The sequence below is a fragment of the Schistocerca nitens genome, chromosome 1 (assembly GCF_023898315.1).
Source record: "Schistocerca nitens isolate TAMUIC-IGC-003100 chromosome 1, iqSchNite1.1, whole genome shotgun sequence".
Classification (NCBI taxonomy): domain Eukaryota; kingdom Metazoa; phylum Arthropoda; class Insecta; order Orthoptera; family Acrididae; genus Schistocerca; species Schistocerca nitens.
The window spans coordinates 46,055,718-46,077,180 of record NC_064614.1 but is presented as its reverse complement, the minus strand read 5'-3'; the positions used below and the strand labels follow the sequence as shown (position 1 = coordinate 46,077,180).

General features: G+C 40.9%; 1 protein-coding gene across 1 annotated transcript in view; it reads left to right on the top strand.

Moving 5' to 3' along the window:
* The window catches only part of LOC126191593 (uncharacterized), a 147,687-nt gene that overhangs the window by 42,156 nt on the left and 84,068 nt on the right, over window positions 1–21,463 (top strand). The window lies entirely within an intron of this gene.

The following is a 21,463-nucleotide window of genomic DNA, read 5'->3' as shown; positions in this document are numbered from 1 at the left end:
AACTGATGATGGTCGAAGTAGAGAGGATATAAAATGTAGACTGGCAATGGCAAGGAAATCGTTTCAGAAGAAGCGAAATTTGTTAACATCGAGTATAGATTTAAGTGTCAGGAAGTCGTTTCTGAAAGTATTTGTATGGAGTGTTGCCATGTATGGAAGTGAAACATGGACGATAACCAGTTTGGACAAGAAGAGAATAGAAGCTTTCGAAATGTGCAGCTACAGAAGAATGCCGAAGATAAGGTGGGTAAATCACGTAACTAATGAGGAGGTATTGAATAGGATTGGGGAGAAGAGAAGTTTGTAGCACAACTTGACTAGAAGAAGGGATCGGTTGGTAGGACATGTTTTGAGGCATCAAGGGCTCACAAATTTAGCATTGGAGGGCAGCATGGAGGGTAAAAATCGTAGAGGGAGACCAAGAGATCAATACACTAAGCAGATTGAGAAGGATGTAGGTTGCAGTAGGTACTGGGAGATGAAGAAGCTTGCACAGGATAGAGTAGCATGGAGAGCTTTATCAAACCAGTCTCAGGACTGAAGACCACAACAACAACAACAACAGCATTTGGTCGTCCATTTGAGGTCACCAGGGACTAAGGTCTCCTCCTGGTTATTTTGATGAATTGCTACGTTTGTTCTAATACAGTTTTCTTAAAAAAATGTTCGGAACTACACTCGCATTGCAAGGATAGTACCGTGCCATTTTTTTCTGCATGGGTAGCCGGTGGTGAAAGGGTAAAGTACCGCCCGACATTGAAAATACGTACAACATACTTCATTATTTTTGTTAGAACAACACATTTTTTTTGTAAAATAACTCAATTTCAATTAATACAGCGAAGCTGGATACCAGTGTGGGAAAGAATGACAATTTATTTATTTAATTGATCACATGTGCACTCCCACAAAGTAAATCCCTACATCCAGTTTGGTGAGATCTGTGAAATGAATGAATGTATGGTCATCTGCTAACCGCAGATAGTGAATGTGAATATATGATCATCTTTGAGACGATCCTTTGGCCACCTTTGGTGGGACCAAAGAGATGAAATTTACCTGAGCTTTGAGCGCCTGAAATGTGGCTGACCAATACGGTAGCAAGGTGCTCCCCCACTTCAGCAAAGGTGCGAGAGGACCTGGAGAACGGCCATGTTTCAGCACTCTGCCGCTGGATCTTGTGCTTTTAAGACCTGTTTTAGTTGTGCTCCGTAAAGACAAAAGAGTGGAGACATGGGATGCATGTGGAATATTTAAGAGTAGTTTGAAATAATAATTTCTCTATTTCAGGAACTTTTGTGGGGAGAATTAAATGTCAGGCAGGTAATATTAATGGGATTGTAGTAATCTTGGGAAGTGACCAACGGTCACAATGAAACCACGTGTAGCAATAAGTTGAAATACTTCCGTGTGCTTAAGTTAAGCTGAATTACTAGCGTGTGTACAATAAGTTGAAATATTTAAGAAATAGCGTGTGTACCATAAGTTGAAATATTTAAGAAATGGCGTGTGCAGGACTTGAAATTAGAGACGAGTACTTCCACGTGGTGAGTACTGTGTGAGTCTCAAACTGTGTATTAGACAAAAGATAAAGAGAAGTACTCGTCCATGGTATCAGTTGAGGACTCGCGTGTGTGATGAATACGTTCTTAATATTACTTTGCGTGATATGATTCCGTGTGACGCTAGATTCAAACTCTGAGAGAGAAGCAAGGTGAGTCGGCCGTCTATCCAGCAACGCCACTTGGCTTGCATTGCACAGGAAGACGTGCAAATATCTCCAGAGTTCATAGTAGGAAAGAAGAATTACAAAGTGGGGCAGTGTCGTGTGAAACTGGGATAAACACTAATTGAAGTGGGAAAGCTGAAAGGGATAATGTTGTGACTATTTAGTGTTTTGTATTTCATGTCGTCGTGTCGTGTCGTGTCGTGTCGTGTCGTGTCGAAGTGTGTGAAATAATAAAAGATCCACCATCCTATCCAGAAAGTGCACTGTAGCGTTAAATAATTACGAGACCATAATATAGAGATTCACCAATGTAAAGCCATGCCCACTGGGCGGAATTTCTCATGTGTTATTGTTGTAGGTTATAGAATTTGTGTGTTTAGGTAAGGGAATTTATCGGAATAAATAAGATAGTTAAAAGAAAAAGATTGGTGGACTTTTCCTTCGAATTGTATGTTGTCATAATGTCCCGAATTTATAATGTGTGTGCCATTCATATTCAGTGCGGTGGCCACGTGTTGACAAAAGCCGTTAAATAAAAGACAAAAAGAAAATGTGGTATTGCCAGTGCGTAGTGTACAGTCAGAGTTCTGTAAATTACTGATAGTCAGATGCGTGTTTCTGTTGCGTATTAATCATATAGGAGGATAACTTGTAACTTAAGTGTGAGTACTAGAGTTCATGTTACTCGATAAATAAGAATGAATCCACTCGCTTGGCAGACCACTCATCTTGCAGGCCTGACTGCTTGATGCCACAGTATGAGTAAGGCATGTGGGTGCCTCTCAACGCAACCCAGAAGGGCTTCCTGCCGAGGCCACTCTGAAGCAACACTACCTACGGACGACGGCCGTCAGCAGCTACAGGACGTCTGTTTCGACCCCATGGTTGTTCATCATGGACCTATATCGACCTCCGCTTTAAACTGTCTGGACGCGTGTTGGACTACAGCCTTCCGCCATCCAACACGGAACATGCTAGGCAGCAACGGTCGCTGAGGAAACGGGAGAGGCAGCTCCGTATGCCTTCTGATGACTGCTTCCGTGTGTGCAGGATGACGACCCTCCTCATGATGATGTGCTGTCCGAAGCCTGGGCACCGGATGATGCGACGTCTCTCTCCGCCTCCACCCGCAACTAGCATCCACCTACGGACACCAGCTTTGCCCCACCTGCGTCTGATGCAGTTGCCCTCCTTCTTGTGTCTGACGCTACTTGTGGGCGCATCTCTGATAGTGTTTCGCTCAATCGGCCCGGTGAGACGTCTCTCTTATGGGTAAAAGACGTCGATGCTGAGATTAGACGTTCTGGAAGTGTACAGCGCGATGGAATGCATAATGCATTAAAAACACATAATGTGTGGGTACAGGACAGATAGTCTTAATCTATATAGCGGCAAAAGATTCTGGAATAGTCCCACATTCGGATCTCCTGGATAGGATCGTCAAGAAGGAGGTGATCATGAGAAAAAGATTGAATAGAAAAGATAACGTACTACGTGTCAGGGCATGGAATGTCAGAAGTTCGAGCGTGGTACGGAATCTAGAAAATTTGAAAAGGGAAATGCTAAGACTAAGTCTAGGTACAGTGGTCGTCAATGAAGTCAAACTGAAAGAAGAAACGATTTCTAGTTAGATGAGTACAAGGCAATATCATCAGCAGCAGAAAATGGTATAACGGGAGCAGGGTTCGTATGAATGTTAAGGTAGGACAGAGAGTGAGTTACTATGAACAGCTAAGTGACAGGTTTGTTCTCATTAGCATCGACAGCACTCCAGCACTGACGATAGTTTAGGTATACACGCCGACGTTGCAAACCGAAGATGAAGAGACAGAGAAAGCATTTGCGGATAATGAACAGGAAATTCAGTACATAAAGGGAGACAATCATGGGTGGACTGGAATTTTATTGTAGGGGAAAATGGTTCAAATGGTTCTGAGCACTATGGGACTTAACATCTGTGGTCATCAGTCCCCTAGAACTTAGAACTACCTAAACCTAACTAACCTAAGGACATCACACACATCCATGCCCGAGGCAGGATTCGAACCTGCGACCGTAGCAGTCGCCCGGTTCCGGACTGCGCGCCTAGAACCGCTAGACCACCGCGGCCGGCTTGTAGGGGAAAGAACAGAAGAAAGGGTTACATGAGAGTAAGGGCTTTTTGCCCTTTTTTGAGAGACGAGGAGACTAACTGAGTTCTGCAATAATTTTCAGCTAGTAATAGCCAATACTCTGTTCAAGGCCAGGAGATACAGGAAAATACTCAGATCAGAATTTAGTTGTGAAGAAGGGTAGGCTGAGGTTTAGGAGACTAGTTGCGAAGAATCAGTGTCCAAAGAAGTGGGACACGTAAGTACTAAGGAATGAGCAGATACGCTTGATGTTCTCTATGGCGGTAGATATTGCGATGATGAATAGCTGAGTAGGCAGTTCTGTTGAAGAGGAATGGACATCTCTACAGAGGACAATCACAGAAGCTGGAATGAAAAACACAGCTACAAAAAAGGTAACTGCGTAGAAACAATGCGTAACACAAGAAATACTTCAGTTGATCGATGAAAGGAGGAATTACAAAAATGTTCGGGGAAATTTGGGAATACAGAAACACCAATCACTTAGGTATGAAATACATCGTAATTGAATGGAAGGTAAGGCGAAATGGCTGCATGAAAAATGTGAAGAAATCTAAAAGAATTCATTGTCGGAGGGACTGACTCAGCATTTAGATAAAGTCTCAACAAAAGTAGGAGTGGTAACATTAAGAATGCAATGAGAATTCCACTGTTAAATGTAGAGGAGAGAGCAAAAAGGTGAAACGTCTCTGTGAGGGGGAAGATTTATCTGATGACGTGATACTCGTATAATAAGAGACAGGAGTCAATGTAGAAGAGATTGGGGATCCAGTATTAGAATCACTATTACGAAGATCTTTGGAAGACTTAAGATCGAATAAGGTTGAAGGGATAGATGACATTCCATGCGAATTTCTAAAATCACTGTGGGAAGTGGCAACAAAACGACTATTCATGATGGCGCGTAGAATGTATGAGTCTCGCAACATACCATCTGACATTCGGAAAAACATCATCCACACAATTCCGAAGATTGCAAGAGCCGACAAGTACGAGAATTATCGCACAATCAGCTTAACAGTTCATGCATCCAAGTTGCTGACAAGAATAATACACACAAGAATGGAAAAGGAAACTGACGATCTGATAGATGACGATCACTTTGGCTTTAGGAAAGGTAAAGGTACCAGAGAGGCAGTTATGACGTTGCGGTTGATAATAGAAGAAACGTTCATAGAATTTGTCGAGGTGGAGAAAGCTGATGACATTGCTATCTTCAGTAAAGCTGAAGAAGAATAACAGGATCTGCTTAATGCATTCAACAGTCTCATCAGTACAGAATATCTATTGCGAGTAAAACGATGAAAGACGAAATTAATGAGAAATAGCAGAAATTAGAACAGCGAGAATCTAAACATCAGAATTAGTGATCAAGCTGTAGATGATGTTAAAGAAATCTGCAACCTAGGCAGGAAAATAACCATTGATAGACGGAGCAGAAAAGACATCACAGGCAGATTAACACTGGCAAAATGGGAATTCCTGGCGAAGAGAAGTCTACTGGTATCGAACACAGGCCTTAATTTAAGGAAGAAATTTCTGAGGGTGGACGTTTGGAGCACAGAATTGTATGGTAGTGAAACGTGGACTGCGGGAAAACCGGTACAGAAGAGAGACCGTGCTACAGAAGAATGTTGAAAGTTAGATGGACTGATAAGGTAAGGAATGAGGAGATTCTCCGCAGAATCGACGACGAAAGGAAGATATGGAAAACACTGACAAGAAGACGGCACAGGGTTGTTGGATATTTGTTAAGGCATCACAGAATAACTTCCATGGTACTATAGGGGGCTGTAGAGGGTAAAACTGTAGAGGAAGACAGAGATTGGAATACATCCAGAAATTAACCGAGGACGTAGGTTGCAAGGTTACTCTGAGATGAAGAGATTGGCACACGCGAGGAATTCGTGGCGGATCGCATCAAACCATTCAGGAGACTGAGGACTCAGAAACAGAAAGAATAGAACCCTTTCCCTCTCGCAGAAAAATAAAATTATGTGTCAGGGGATATTGGCTAGCATGATAGCATTTCTTGTATTTTTGTTCATCACAAACATAAGAACAGCAGTACGTCTCTTATATTTTTAATTCTGTAATCCACTACCAGTCCTCAAGATTTGAACCTAAACGTATGACTGTGTACCACTCGCGTAAACGTGTCATTCTTAAAAACACAAAAATGACTTTGATTCTTTTGTTCTGTACGGTGCGGTTATCCCGGATAACGCAGGGCACCCATTTGCTGGATTTGACAGCAGTCAAATGTAAACACAGCAGATACTCAGATCAGTCAAGTCAACCGTGTTCAGCTAAAGATTCATTTGAGTACAACGTACATGAAGGACGAGAAGGTAGAAATGCTACTAATCTATGGAGAATATAACTTAGCTGAACAGCATTTGAGCACATATAGGACACACTGCTTACTGCTGGTCATTAAACTTGCATTGCAGTATGTTGGATAGCAGTACGCTGCAAGCTGTAATTTGTAAGCTACACCTAGACGAATATTTACAAATTATAGTTGCGTCTCAACCATAGAGGACCCGTGCTATATAATAAGCCACAGAGTCCTTGTCATTGCCTTAGGTGACAATATCACCTATAGCTGTTTGACAATCACATTGTAAATTTAGTAATTTTCACATAGATATTGGTTGACATGATATTTGAGAATAATATTCTTCACGGGTTGGTTGGTTGATTTGAGGGACGGGACGAAACAGCGAGGTCATCGGTCCCGCCGGCCGGTGTGGCCCAGCGGTTCTAGGCGCTACAGTCCGGAACCGCGCGACCGCTACGGTCGCAGGTTCGAATTTTACCTCGGGTATGGATGTGTGTGTTGTCCTTAGGTTAGTTAGGTTTAAGTAGTTCTAAGTTCTAGGGGACTGATGACCTTAGAAGTTAAGTCCCATAGTGCTCAGAGCCATTTGAACCATGTTTTTCATCGGTCCCATAGGATTGGGGAAGGATGGGGAAGGAAGCCGGCAGTGCCCTTTCAAAGGAATCATCCTGGCATTTGCCTGAAGTAATTTAGGAAAATCACTGAAAACCTGAATCAGGATAGCCGGACGCGGGTTTGAACCGTCGTCCTCCCGAATACGAGACCAGTGTGCTAATCACTGCGCCATTTCACTCGGTTTCTTCACAGGAATTCATATGCTGCATAAATAAAATATTTCATTATAAAGTTAGTACTAGTTTGTTGATGTTTGTATTGGTCTGGAAATTTTTGACACTTCTTAGTTACAGGGAAAATTAGCGTACCGTATTCGGACTACCTCATGTTTGAAAGAGGTTTTTATCTATGAAGTTTGGAAGTTTTTAAAAAATAAACATACAGTTAAATGAGAAAATTTGAGAGTCATGTTAAATTCTATGGTAAGGTCATATTACGGAAAATTTTTTAATAGATGTATGATGTCTTCTAGACGTTATGTGACATGTAGACTTGGAACTTGTTCATTGAATAATTTTATGTGGTATGAACTGAAATATTATGGCAGGATGATGTGATTACACGCTGATGTGTCTACGTTAGTAGTTTGTAATTTTGCTACGCTAAATAGCGCAGCAAAAAAAATGATGATGTCGCATTAAAATACCTTACACGTAAATGGATGAATTGTCCAGGAAACGTCCATTTAAAAATAAAAGTAAGAAGAAATTAAAATTTAAAAACAAGTTTTAAAAACTTTTGTTTGATTGCTTTTAGACCCTATAAATATGATATCTACATTGCAAAATAAAAAAAATTGTAGCAGTATATTACTTACCTACAGAAGTTCCATCTTTATGAAACCTTGCTTATTATTAGCTATTGCTAATGTATAATCTTTATAAAATGTCCGTAATTTTCTTTAACTTCAGATTTTGACTACTTTAAATGCTGTACAAATTTCGGATAAGTGAACTGCACGATTTAACTGATGTAAATGGAAACATTAACATCCGTTACCACGCTGCCACCTAGCGGGCGTAAGATGTAGCTGGCGTTTCACAGAGCCGGACCCAGCTCTGTTCAAGACGAGCAAGTGTGTGGACGCACGTAATCGGCAAAAGTAACATGGCAACGTGATGCTGATTGGTTGTGACCTAACTGCTCGTAGAGCTTGCATTTCCAAACTACTTAAATTTTCATCAATGTCAGAAAAATATGTGGCATAAGTTTGAAATAGATGAGGTATTTATCTACATGTAAAATATAATACTTATGTATTTCGTTACTACTGGTAAAGGAAATATGTTTACAAATGCAATGTATGTCTATGTTGTATTGGAGACCCGAAGATGACAGCGAAGCACTGTTGGAACTGCTCATCGATTCAAAATAAATGTGTAAATGCGATCTTGGCTCTGAAGTATTTCTCCAAACATTACAACCCGTAAATCGCGGGCTGATCAGAATGTCTGTAATACATAAAATACGTAATTTATTTTAGGTGTACTACTTTTTTACATAGTCACCATTACGTTCTATGGTCCCACGCCCGTTCGCTTTCTGAAACAGAATATATTTCCTGTCCGCAAAAGCTCTCGCCCTGTGCTCGTGGCCATGTTTTCATTTCATGAATTACGCTCTAGACATCTTCAAAGTGACCGAAACAGGTGTAAGTCAGAGTGCGACAGGCTTGGGCCTTAGGTTGGATGAGGCAGTGATGTCAAAACAAGTTTCGTGACGTCGTCACGGGTTCTGAGATTTGTGTGTGAGGCTGCATTTTCGTGTTGTAGCAGATTTCTTGTAAATTCTTGTGAGACCGACCACGGCGGAAACGGTTCTTCAGTATACAGGGTGATTCAAAAAGAATACCACAACTCTAGGAATTTAAAACTCTGCAACGACAAAAGGCAGAGCTAAGCACTATCTGTCGGCGAATTAAGGGAGCTATAAAATTTCATTTAGTTGTACATTTGTTCGCTTGAGGCGCTGTTGACTAGGCGTCAGCGTCAGTTGATGCTAAGATGGCGACCGCTCAACCGAAAGCTTTTTATGTTATTGAGTACGACAGAAGTGAATCAACGACAGTTGTTCAGCGTTCATTTCGAACGAAGTATGGTGTATTAAACGTTGGTATAAACAGTTTACAGAGAATGGGTGTTTGTGCAAAGGGAAAAGTTCTGGACGGCCGAGAAGGGGTGATGAAAATGTAGCACGCATCCAGCAAGCATTTGTTCGCAGCCCAGGAAAATCGACTCGCAGAGCTAGCAGAGAGCTGCAAATTCCACAATCAACTGTATGGAGAGTCCTACGAAAAAGGTTACTTATGAAACCTGAACGTCAACTACCCGAGGCGATGGATCGGCCGCCAGGCAGCCCGTGACAGAGCACTTCATCACTGGCCTCCAAATAGCCCTGATCTTACCCCCTGCGATTTTTTCTTATGGGGGGTATGTTAAGGATATGGTGTTTCGGCCACCTCTCCCAGCCACCATTGATGATTTGAAACGAGAAATAACAGAAGCTATCCAAACTGTTACGCCTGATATGCTACAGAGAGTGTGGAACGAGTTGGAGTATCGGGTTGATATTGCTCGTGTGTCTGGAGGGGGCCATATTGAACATCTCTGAACTTGTTTTTGAGTGAAAAAAAACCTTTTTAAATACTCTTTGTAATGATGTATAACAGAAGGTTATATTATGTTTCTTTCATTAAATACACATTTTTAAAGTTGTGGTATTCTTTTTGAATCACCTTGTATTTAGGGTTTTCACATATGCCTCTGAAATAATGATTGATAACACATCCACGCGAAAGACAGCATCGCCATCCAAGAAAAACTGTCATCACGACATTGTTAGCTGAAGGATCGATTTTTTTTGTGCTGTATTTTTATTTTCGGGTCAAAGTGATGCGCTCAGGTTTTGTTACTTGCAACGATCCATAACAGAAAGGACTGTCCATTGGCCTCAAAGTGATTCATAGTTCAGGTGAAATAGCTTTTGTTCGAATGTTGTGGGCCGTTTAGAGCATTCGTAGAATCCATGTGGAGTACATGTTTGAATATACAGAGTTTCCGTCACTATACACTCACATCCAACAATCACCGATTGATGTATAGCCAACTGTTGAGATATGAAGGCCTGCACGAATAATGACACCCGTGCGATTTATCATGTCAGGAGCAATGGCTGTTACGGGATTTCCCGAACATCGAGATTCAAGGAGTTCCGCGGTTTTTTGCACTTTATTTACACATCGCACGACAGTACTTCTATCAACTACATCATTACCATACTGCACAAAATCATTTGCGGTTGTTAACGTTGTTTCTTTTACCGCAACGAAGAATTCATGCGGGCCGCTGTGGCCGAGCGGTTCTAGGCGCTTCAGTCCGGCACCGCGCGACTGCTACGGTCGCAGGTTCGAATCCTGCCTGGGGCATGGATGTGTGAGATGTCCTTAGGTTATTTAGGTTTACGTAGTTCTAAGTTCTAGGGGACTGATGACCTCAGATGTTAAGTCCCATAGTATTCAGAGCCATGTGAAGAATTCTTTACGACACGCTTATTTGTCGGTTAGTGACGGCTGTGCCACCTATCGTAATTGTTCGAAATTACATACAAGTGAGAGTAAACATCAGATGTGAAGCACTTAAGATGAGTTTTGCTACGTATCTATTCCTGGATTTAAAAAGACAGAAAATTAATAACTGGGGCATTATTTACTGAAAGAACCTGGTAGACAACTGTCGACACCTCCTCTGGAAGTAGTTCCTCATGACTGCTTGCCTCTATTGATTTAAACTTGTTTTTATTTCACACCCCTGTGGATTGCCTTTGATGGTGGGACTTACGGAGCACAATATGTAACTGCATTAGTGGATCCAGTGATATTTAAGTTGGAATAAGGCTTCGATGAATTCCATATTCATATAGGTATGATCTGTGTAGAACGTTTTGCTGGGGTCTGAGGAAACTGCATTAGAGAATGGTCGAGAGACAGCAGAAATGCGCGTTAGAGCTCTGTAAATGCGGGAACGCTCATTATGATAAGCGTTCGCGCAGAGCGCTCTCATTAAACACGCGCGTGTCCCACACTCATCATGCCCCGGGCATCCTCATGGCCAGTCTGCGTCAACACACGACCAGCGCGCTAAGTGGTTATTGTACAGCGTCAATATCTCTCTCTCTCTACCCACAGTTTCACATTCAGTTCGAGCGGTCCAGTCGAATATTCTCTGAAGCGGCCCGAATGCCTCTCTCTCGCCGGCTGCCACAGAGTCTGTGTTAATTACCACAGCTTTCTGGCTGGATTTACTCCCTCTGCCCTGAAGGATCCCCTTCATTTGTGGTTCGACGCTATGAAAATTACTGTTGGGGGCGTTCACTAAATATGCCGTATCCTGAGTGGCTCTTACTAATATGTGTTTGATTCTTCCATGAAGAAGCTCAAAGTCTTTGCAATAAATGTAAATGTCGTGTGGCTAAGGCCTCTCGTCGGATAGACCGTTCGCCGGGTGCTAGTCTTTCGATTTGACGCCACTTCGGCGACTTGCGCGTCGATGATATAACACTACCGTCCGCTACAGCTATACCATAACCTCGAAGCTGGAGGCAGTTTGTAAAATAGAACTATTTTGTTAGAGTAATTATGGTGTAAAGCAACAGAGCAGTGTCTGAGAGGAATTTTGTTATGTTGGCCGTCATATACCTAACGGAAGTGGCGTATCGGAAGCTAAAGTCAGAAATATGTAAATACACTCCTGGAAATTGAAATAAGAACACCGTGAATTCATTGTCCCAGGAAGGGGAAACTTTATTGACACATTCCTGGGGTCAGATACATCACATGATCACACTGACAGAACCACAGGCACATAGACACAGGCAACAGAGCATGCACAATGTCGGCACTAGTACAGTGTATATCCACCTTTCGCAGCAATGCAGGCTGCTATTCTCCCATGGAGACGATCGTACAGATGCTGGATGTAGTCCTGTGGAACGGCTTGCCATGCCATTTCCACCTGGCGCCTCAGTTGGACCAGCGTTCGTGCTGGACGTGCAGACCGCGTGAGACGACGCTTCATCCAGTCCCAAACATGCTCAATGGGCGACAGTTCCGGAGATCTTGCTGGCCAGGGTAGTTGACTTACACCTTCTAGAGCACGTTGGGTGGCACGGGATACATGCAGACGTGCATTGTCCTGTTGGAACAGCAAGTTCCCTTGCCGGTCTAGGAATGGTAGAACGATGGGTTCGATGACGGTTTGGATGTACCGTGCACTATTCAGTGTCCCCTCGACGATCACCAGTGGTGTACGGCCAGTGTAGGAGATCGCTCCCCACACCATGATGCCGGGTGTTGGCCCTGTGTGCCTGGGTCGTATGCAGTCCTGATTGTGGCGCTCACTTGCACGGCGCCAAACACGCATACGACCATCATTGGCACCAAGGCAGAAGCGACTCTCATCGCTGAAGACGACACGTCTCCATTCGTCCCTCCATTCACGCCTGTCGCGACACCACTGGAGGCGGGCTGCACGATGTTGGGGCGTGAGCGGAAGACGGCCTAACGGTGTGCGGGACCGTAGCCCAGCTTCATGGAGACGGTTGCGAATGGTCCTCGCCGATACCCCAGGAGCAACGGTGTCCCTAATTTGCTGGGAAGTGGCGGTGCGGTCCCCTACGGCACTGCGTAGGATCCTACGGTCTTGGCGTGCATCCGTGCGTCGCTGCGGTCCGGTCCCAGGTCGACGGGCACGTGCACCTTCCGCCGACCACTGGCGACAACATCGATGTACTGTGGAGACCTCACGCCCCACGTGTTGAGCAATTCGGCGGTACGTCCACCCGGCCTCCCGCATGCCCACTATACGCCCTCGCTCAAAGTCCGTCAACTGCACATACGGTTCACGTCCACGCTGTCGCGGCATGCTACCAGTGTTAAAGACTGCGATGGAGCTCCGTATGCCACGGCAAACTGGCTGACACTGACGGCGGCGGTGCACAAATGCTGCGCAGCTAGCGCCATTCGACGGCCAACACCGCGGTTCCTGGTGTCTCCGCTGTGCCGTGCGTGTGATCATTACTTGTACAGCCCTCTCGCAGTGTCCGGAGCAAGTATGGTGGGTCTGACACACCGGTGTCAATGTGTTCTTTTTTCCGTTTCCAGGAGTGTATTTAAACAGTAATAAATAATATTTAACCTATCCACACTGTTTAAAGGATAAAGAAAACGGTTGCCAGCCTAATTAGGCAAGAGAATGATTAACATTGTTGTTCAAGAAAATAGTTATTAGTAACTTTAACGGACAAACACAACCTATACTTTACCACACGCGAGTGCAATGAACTCTCTGACACCTGCATATGTCAACGTTAAGATTGAAACTAATAGCTAGAGCAGCACAAACTATTTGCAAAAATATTACAGATAACGGAACACACTATTACTTTCAGGGCTTATTCAAACCGAATAAGTTTTGTAACATTACTATTAATATTCACTGCAGAATCATAAATTGGACATAGGTTAAGTATTATTTTTCAAACACTTTCCTAGTTAACATAAAATTATAAATGTAGTTCTCTGCAAAACTATGAGCTGGTCACAGGTTAAGTCTCTCTCAGTTAAATACTTTACTATTTAAAATGAAAGCTAATTGGAATTCACTAACAGGTTACTTCTCACTGTCTTTTGAATAAAGAAATTATTGTTTTCATAAATAGTGGTCTTCCCATTACTTGTTACCTAGCATTAACACAATAGACAAACTGTGGATCCTGTTATACTATTGATATGCACTTCCAATACACAAGAGAGACAAACAGTTAGCAAACATGAATGTATGAATGTATAACTTTCCACTATTGCAGTTTTCCACTTTTACTACGGTGAAACGCAATATTGACAAATTTGCAAGAAACTTACTCACCTTTTAAAATTTACTACAGGAAGCACTATGATCATTAACTAAGCAAAACTTATAAGCCTCAGTTTGAAGAACTTTTAATCTTTAAAAGAAACAGCAAATTGTCTTTATTACCACAGTCTTCTACTTTCAAGTAAATGATTAAATAGGTGACTTTGAAACTCCACAAAACTTTAAACTGAACTGTTTCCATCACTGGGAGGCTTTCACAAAGCTACATTTACTACCTCCCACAATTTCATTAAATCCACGGTAAATCTGAATACTCCCTTCTTACCAAAGATCAAACAACATTATTTAATTAACTATTTGGCTTTGAGGCTTTCATTTTTTCCACAAACTAGGACACTCGGTAATCATAGGTCAAATGGAGAGGAACCTGAGAGGTGTTGTGATAGGGAAAAAATCAATGTAGGTACGTACATGAATTCAGTTATAAGTTACCTTATATTTGTGCACACTAAAATATCCAATGAGCTGATCCTTCACTGTACATTATTGTACATTATAGTAATTGCACAATGTGGTGGCAACTGCATGTTGGTAGGTGGATTTGCAGGCAGAATTGTTGGACTCTGTCCCTTCTTGGTGGCGATGATAGATACCAATTCCAGAATAGTTCCAGCTATTTATCCATCCATCCGAGGCATTGGTAAGCGGCAGGAAAAACCTCTCTCGGAACCAGCACGATATACAACTTTTACATGGGCAGTGCACAGTTTGGTAGCTCGTCCCCGACTGACTCTTGGTTCCACCTTTTCTACCTAGACCAACCACAATTTGCGCGCGCTACACAGTTCCGTTCCTGATGGGAACCACAAGAACTTTTACATGCAAACTAACTAAGAACCCTAAGTGAAGGTCAGCATTTTACGTAACAGCAAACAAACATTTTAAATAAAACAGAACATTTTGACATTTCTATAAAAAATTATTTAAACAAATTCAAAATATATACAGTAAGTTTTGTAAGTAGGCTGTTTACGTTTTTTTATTGGTAACGCCACCTCTGTATGAAAATCACCGGCTGTGCTGTGTGCAGTCTGTGGCTGCTTTGCATTGTTGTAATACTCGCCATTGTAGTGTTAGGCAGCTGGCTGTGAACAGCGCGTAGCGTTGTGCAGTTGGAGGTGAGCCGCCAGCAGTGGTGGATGTGGGGAGAGAGATGGCGGAGTTTTGAAATTTGGCATGAACTGCTATATATATATATATATATATATATATATATATATATATATATATATGATATCAAGGTAAATACATTGTTTGTTCTCTATTAATATCTTTCATTTGCTAACTATCCCTATCAGTAGTTAGTGCCTTCCATAGTTTGAATCTTTTATTTAGCTAGCAGTAGTGGCGCTAGCTGTATTGTAGTAGTGGGAGTAACCAAGATTTTTGTGAGGTAAGTGATTGTGAAAAGTACAGGTTAATGTTAGTCAGGGCCATTCTCTTGTAGAGATTATTGAAAGTTAGATTGCGTTGCGCTAAAGATATTGTGCGTCAGGTTAAGCACAAACAAGTGTATTATTGTTTAAAGGGGACGTTTCATATGTCGACCCTTAGCCGAGGATACCTCACTGGAATCTTCTGATTTTTTCTTGTAGTTTGTGTAATTAGTGTAGATTTTGTTTATTGCTAGCGCGTAATTGTAGAGAGAATCTCCTTTGTAGTTGCAGTCTTTCATTGTTGTACAGTAAAACAGGTGTGGCACGCATGTAGATTTGCACCAAGTATTTCGCAGCTGCAATTAACTAGATATTATTTTCAGTGCTTTGTTAATGTGTTCTCTTATTTTTGCTCTTCAAATTGTGCTTTCCTGTGTTATCGTGTGAAATATTGTGACAATAATGACGTGTGAAAAACGTAACACTAGGCTCCAAAGTAAACTGCGAAATGACAGTGAAAACGAAAGCAGTGTGTTAGCGCCACCGAGTAATGAATTAACTGATGTTCAAAGTAATAATTTGGTAATTGTGCATAGGGAAATGGAGCGGGCGGCAAACAATGGCGTAGACAGTGAAACAATTAGTGAGCAGGGAAGCATTATCGATCGGTCGGTCGGCAACAGCTCGCCTCAGGAATCCGAAATGACAGGACACAATTTCGCAAATACTGTAGATTCAGGTTTTGGATCCTCACCGTTTTCTCAAATAAGTCAAGACACATTTTCTGCTTGTCAAAATGTGAATGTTTCCGGTGCAAATTCACTGCCGAAAAGCACTGAGGAACATGATCCAGACACCAGTGCATTGTTATTACAATTAATACAACAAATGGGACAAACACAACAAAAGCTTCAAAAGTTAGACACAATGGAACAAAATCTTCCAAAGTTAGACACAGTGGAACAAAATCAGAGACAAACACAGCAAAAGCTTCAAAAATTAGACACATTGGAACAAAAGCTTCAAAAGTTAGACTCAGTGGAAAATAAGCTTGAACAAACACGTGAAGATTTAACTACCGAGTTACATAACATTGAATCGAAATGTCAAAAAGTCTGTAATGATGTAAAAACACAAATTTGTGAGCATTTTCAACCTATTTTTTCGCGGCATGAAAATGCATTACAGAATCACGAAGCAGCCATAAAAGAACTGCAAATTATTGTTCATGAAAATCATGAGACCTTGCAAGCTAAAATTGACTCAGTTGCATCTACCGATTCGGTTACGCAACTTGCAAAAACCCAGGATAACTTAAAGGAGACAGTAGAAAGACACATGGAGGAAATTAGTACATTATCAGAGAAAGTAGTTGAACTTTCGGATCAGCTAAATAATTTATCTACGAAGGTAGATGATAATCTGAATGACACAAAACCGGTAGTCTTTAATGACACAGAAGAGAGCGAACAAATTAGGAAACTGAAACAAAATCTGAATCAAATTAATACGCAACACCAAGTAGAAATCCGGGAAGTACAAGATCAGCTGACACAGGTAATACAAGAATTACGTATTTCAGAGGACACTCGCGCTCCAACACGGGAAGAGGGACATAGAAATACGGAACAACCACAAAATAATAACACAGGACACTTCGGAAATTATGAAAGAAATTGGCAAGGTGCACCGAATTTTGAAATGGAACCGCCGAAACGACGTAACAATGACCGATATGCGACTCGCCGACATGATGACTTTGACTATAAGCTGTTCATTACTACACGTAAATTCAAAACATTTAAGAATTCTGGCAACGACATTCATCCACAAGCATGGCTCCATCAATTCTCTCATTGTTTTCCTCCCAACTGGTCATTAGAGCGCAGATTAGAATTTATGTGTGGCTACTTGGAGAATGAACCAGCTGTAAGAATGCGATCGGTCATTCACGATTGTCACAATGAAGGAGATTTTTATCATGACTTCCTCTCAGCATATTGGTCTCAAGCTACACAAGACCGAGTAAAACATAGCATCATAATGAAACGTTTTGAACAATCTGAATTTTCCAGTCTTGTGAAATATTTTGAAGACATGTTGCACAAGAATCAGTACCTGTCAAACCCGTACAGCCCCTCAGAACTCATCCGCATTTGCTTAATCAAATTGCCTGAACATTTACGACATATTATTTTAGCAGGACGTTGCAAAGACGACACTGAAGCTTTTCAGGGACTCCTACAAGAATTAGAAATTGACACAGACAGTCGCCGGATGCGAAAACAGGAAAACAATCACTACAGGTCACATACGTCACAATTCCGTGACGACAGAAACAATAACTGGACACGACAAGGCTATTCTTACAACGTAAATCGTGACCAAAACAGACACCACCCATATGACAAACACTGGCAGAGTAATAGTTACAGGGAAAGATAGCATTTCCGAAGTAATGAATATGACGGAGACAATCATAGAAACAGACAATATGGTAACCAGAACTATTATTATCACGGGAGACAGAATAACTTCAGACGCAACGGTCCACCGTGCAATGAAAATTCAGGGAGAAATTCTCCACCACTTGACCGACAAGAAAGAAACTATGGAATCTACCGACATGACGACAGACGATATGATCGTAACGACAGACCTGAATTCCATCAGAACTGGCGGGATTCAAACAGAGCAGGGCACTTTCGACAACGTGAATTTGTAGAAGCTAGGTCTCCTAATCCCAATAACGACGTGCGCCAATAAAGGAACAGACAATGACTCGCACCGCAGGCAGCCACCTGCGCCGGCTGGCTCAGATTAAAATAACACAGACGCTAACCTTGAGAAAAGATTTAGCATTCCTTACCGACGTATAAAACATGACAATTGCTTTTCAGTTGAAAGTCTGAGTACTATGAAGAGTAAAAGATTGCACCTCATTTCACATATAAAACCGCTTATTGAATGATTATCTGCTTTCTAACTTTGTCTTTGCCATATAACTTTTTACTTTACATTGCTAGTAAGCTTTGTCAGACTTAAGAAACTGTTAACATGCAACAATGTTTGAAGTCAAATATCCAGTCAAGAACCAAGAGAACTTATTTAAACAGAAATTACGAATGCACTGTTATTGTGAACAGACGACACAGTGTTATTGTGTGTGTACATTCTTGCTTGTTAGTTGCACGATTACATAACGACTATAAGGCTCACATACTTAGAACGTTTACCAGTACTGCTAATGAGATTTTAATGCAACATTTTCGTTTACTTGAAAATACATTCTGGATTTAAAGTACTTTCTGTGAGATACCAAAAAAATGGTTCAAATGGCTCTGAGCACTATGGGACTCAACAGCTGAGGTCATTAGTCCCCTAGAACTTAGAACTAGTTAAACCTAACTAACCTAAGGACATCACAAACATCCATGCCCGAGGCAGGATTCGAACCTGCGACCGTAGCGGTCTTGTGGTTCCAGACTGCAGCGCCTTTAACCGCACGGTGTGAGATACCAGATGACACAGTGGTTAGTTTATGTGACAGCTACACGATTTTATCACGACGCTACTAATGAGTGACAATTTACAATGTTGCTTTTGCGGTGTATCTGTTTTATATCTGCACAGCTTTCTGAATTCTTCTGGAAAGAAAAACATGTTTTAGTAGTAACTCTTGTGGTATAGCAACAATGAGACAGCCTTTTTCGTGGTACAACAATACGTTACAGTACAGTACTTTCTTCATCACAACAATAAGCGTAATAACTACGATATCTATACACAAAGCATTTCACTTTTGTTTATCATGAGGTAAGTACATTGACTTCTGCAGAACTTAGCTTTTGGAGGACGATAACTACGAGACTTCCACAGAGATTATCTTACAACATGACGCACAGTTTAGCGCTACAGGACACATATTTGAGTGATTAATTTTGTACTTAAAACATTTATTTTTTTAAGATATTTGAAGTGCAATGATACAAGGGTTTTCCGTGATACATTTCATTCCATTGCTATAATCTGTAACACCTGGGGGTATAATTACATTAATCCTCAGGGGGGTACACACCTACTTTGTGTATCATGTGTTTGGCACGCACAAGGAGCCCTAGCTAATATGGTATTTGCTTATACAACTTTACACATCGGTACCATATTTCTCTAACACACAAATTACACAGCTATCTCATCATTTAACTGAGAGATAAACATTTTTTTTTACTGCATTAGTGACAGATGTTTACGTAATTACACAGTTGAATAACTTCACACTTGTGAAATTGCATTTTGTCTGTACTTTGTGAACTGTTCATATTTTTTCGGAACCATTGTGATACTATGAGAGCTTTGAATGATGTAGTTGGTAAGGGAGCATGATTTTAAAGTACATTTGAGGTAGATGACACTTTTGACATGAGCAGAGAATTTTTTTTTAGGTTTTGAAATTATTGGAGGAAGGTACGACGATTTTGAGAGTTGACTGAGGTGTTATGATGTTATTTTTACGACGACTATGTGTATTATGCTGCTGAGGTATGTTTATGGTCAAGAAGCTGATGCTATATGTGGAATTTGATTATGCTACATGTCTGTTATGAGGAAATATTGAAGAAGTGTCGACGAATATGTATATGTGTAATAAGGTAAGGAGTAATGAATTAGGGACTCTGCTTTGTGGAAAAGGATGTTGGAAACCAAGAATCGTATTTTAGAATTATGAAGTGTGTGTAAATGCGTGAATGTATCACAATGCCGGCGAAAATTTTTTGGACACTGTTATATTCATAAGATTTTGTTTCTACACATTTGTGACCAAATTCTCAACCTGTGAATTTTTTTTATATGAGACTGTCACTGTAGCGAAAACTGCTGTCGTAAATATTTCGGTATGAAAGGTAAGTGACCGTGACGTAATTCGTTGTGAGTGGCCAGGTGTGCCAGCCGCCTTGAGAAAAAGCCATTATTGCGAGCCCTTTTCAGCGGCACAGGTAGAAAAAAAAAGGGAGGCCATTATCCTCGCTATTGACGTTCCTTTGTAGAGAGCATCGCAAAAACGACACGGTCGAACTTGAAAACATATGTGACACTGTGGAGCTCTTAATTTATGATATTTACAGAAATGCCTAATGAAATGACGAGAAATATTTTTACATCTGCACACCTGATTATGACAAGCGTCTTTCTACGAGAGTTGAGAGAATGTCTACTAACTTATGAAATGTCACATGACTATTGAATGATATTTTTATGCTTTGGTTTGCGTAATTGCTTATTTCATTTGATATCTAGTTTCTATCTGCAGCATTGGTTAAAATAAAATGTTATAGATGTACTAATATAAATATTTTCTGTCTACAGATCGAGTAAATAATATTTTTTTTAAAAAAATGAGGGAGCACAAAAAGACATTTACCTTCACAGGAACTGCAATCATAGTTTTCTTTTCAAGTACTTGTTAATTTCTTTTGTAGAATAAATTGTGATGCATCACTCTAGTGTTAAGATGTGACATAGGTATTAGACATGGCCATTTTTAGTGTAATACTTTTTCTGCTTGAACTTTGTCATGTTTAGGTATAAGTTATGCTGTTTGCCAGGCATAGTGCTACTGAATTTTAATTTGTGTTACTCTGCTAAGCCAGATTTATTTTTCTTGTTTGCTGCTCATTGCCTTATATTAGTTGTAATATTGCATTTGCTTTGCTAATTTATGCTGCTTGCTTTGCCTTTTCTATTTTTTATCATTGTTGTTTGTGTTAATTGTTTTATGCTGCTGCATTGCCTCGTCCCTTAGTTTAATATCTGAGCTCAGTAGATTTAAGTTAGCTTAAGAGGGGGTAGACTATATAAGAACCTAACTATGGAGAATAGGGAAAGAATGCTTTGGAGGTTATATGAAACAGATTTGGCAAAAATGAGTATTGTGCACTGAGAAATAATTATTTTGAAAGAAATATGAATCGAATACAGAAAGCAGGTATAGATAGGACTTTTTGGAAATAATGAGGAACGAAGGGAGATCTCCGAGAAGTAAAGAAAGTTTTGTTTGCAAAATACTGCAGTAAAAGAAACCCTGTCCTTTCCTTTTGTGTTATCCCACTATGTGTTTGTGTACCCATGTGTATTTGTTTTCTTCCTGTCTCTATGTACTGTTTCATAGAATTTTTTTCTCTTCTAATACTAAGCTACATTCACTATGATGAGGAATACTGTTATCCTCAAATATAATTTGCATTAATAATATGTTATTTTCTTTGTAAAGATGTTTAGACATTATTTATTCTGTTTTGTTTTAATGCTCATGTGTGAAGTTGATGTTTCAAAATTTA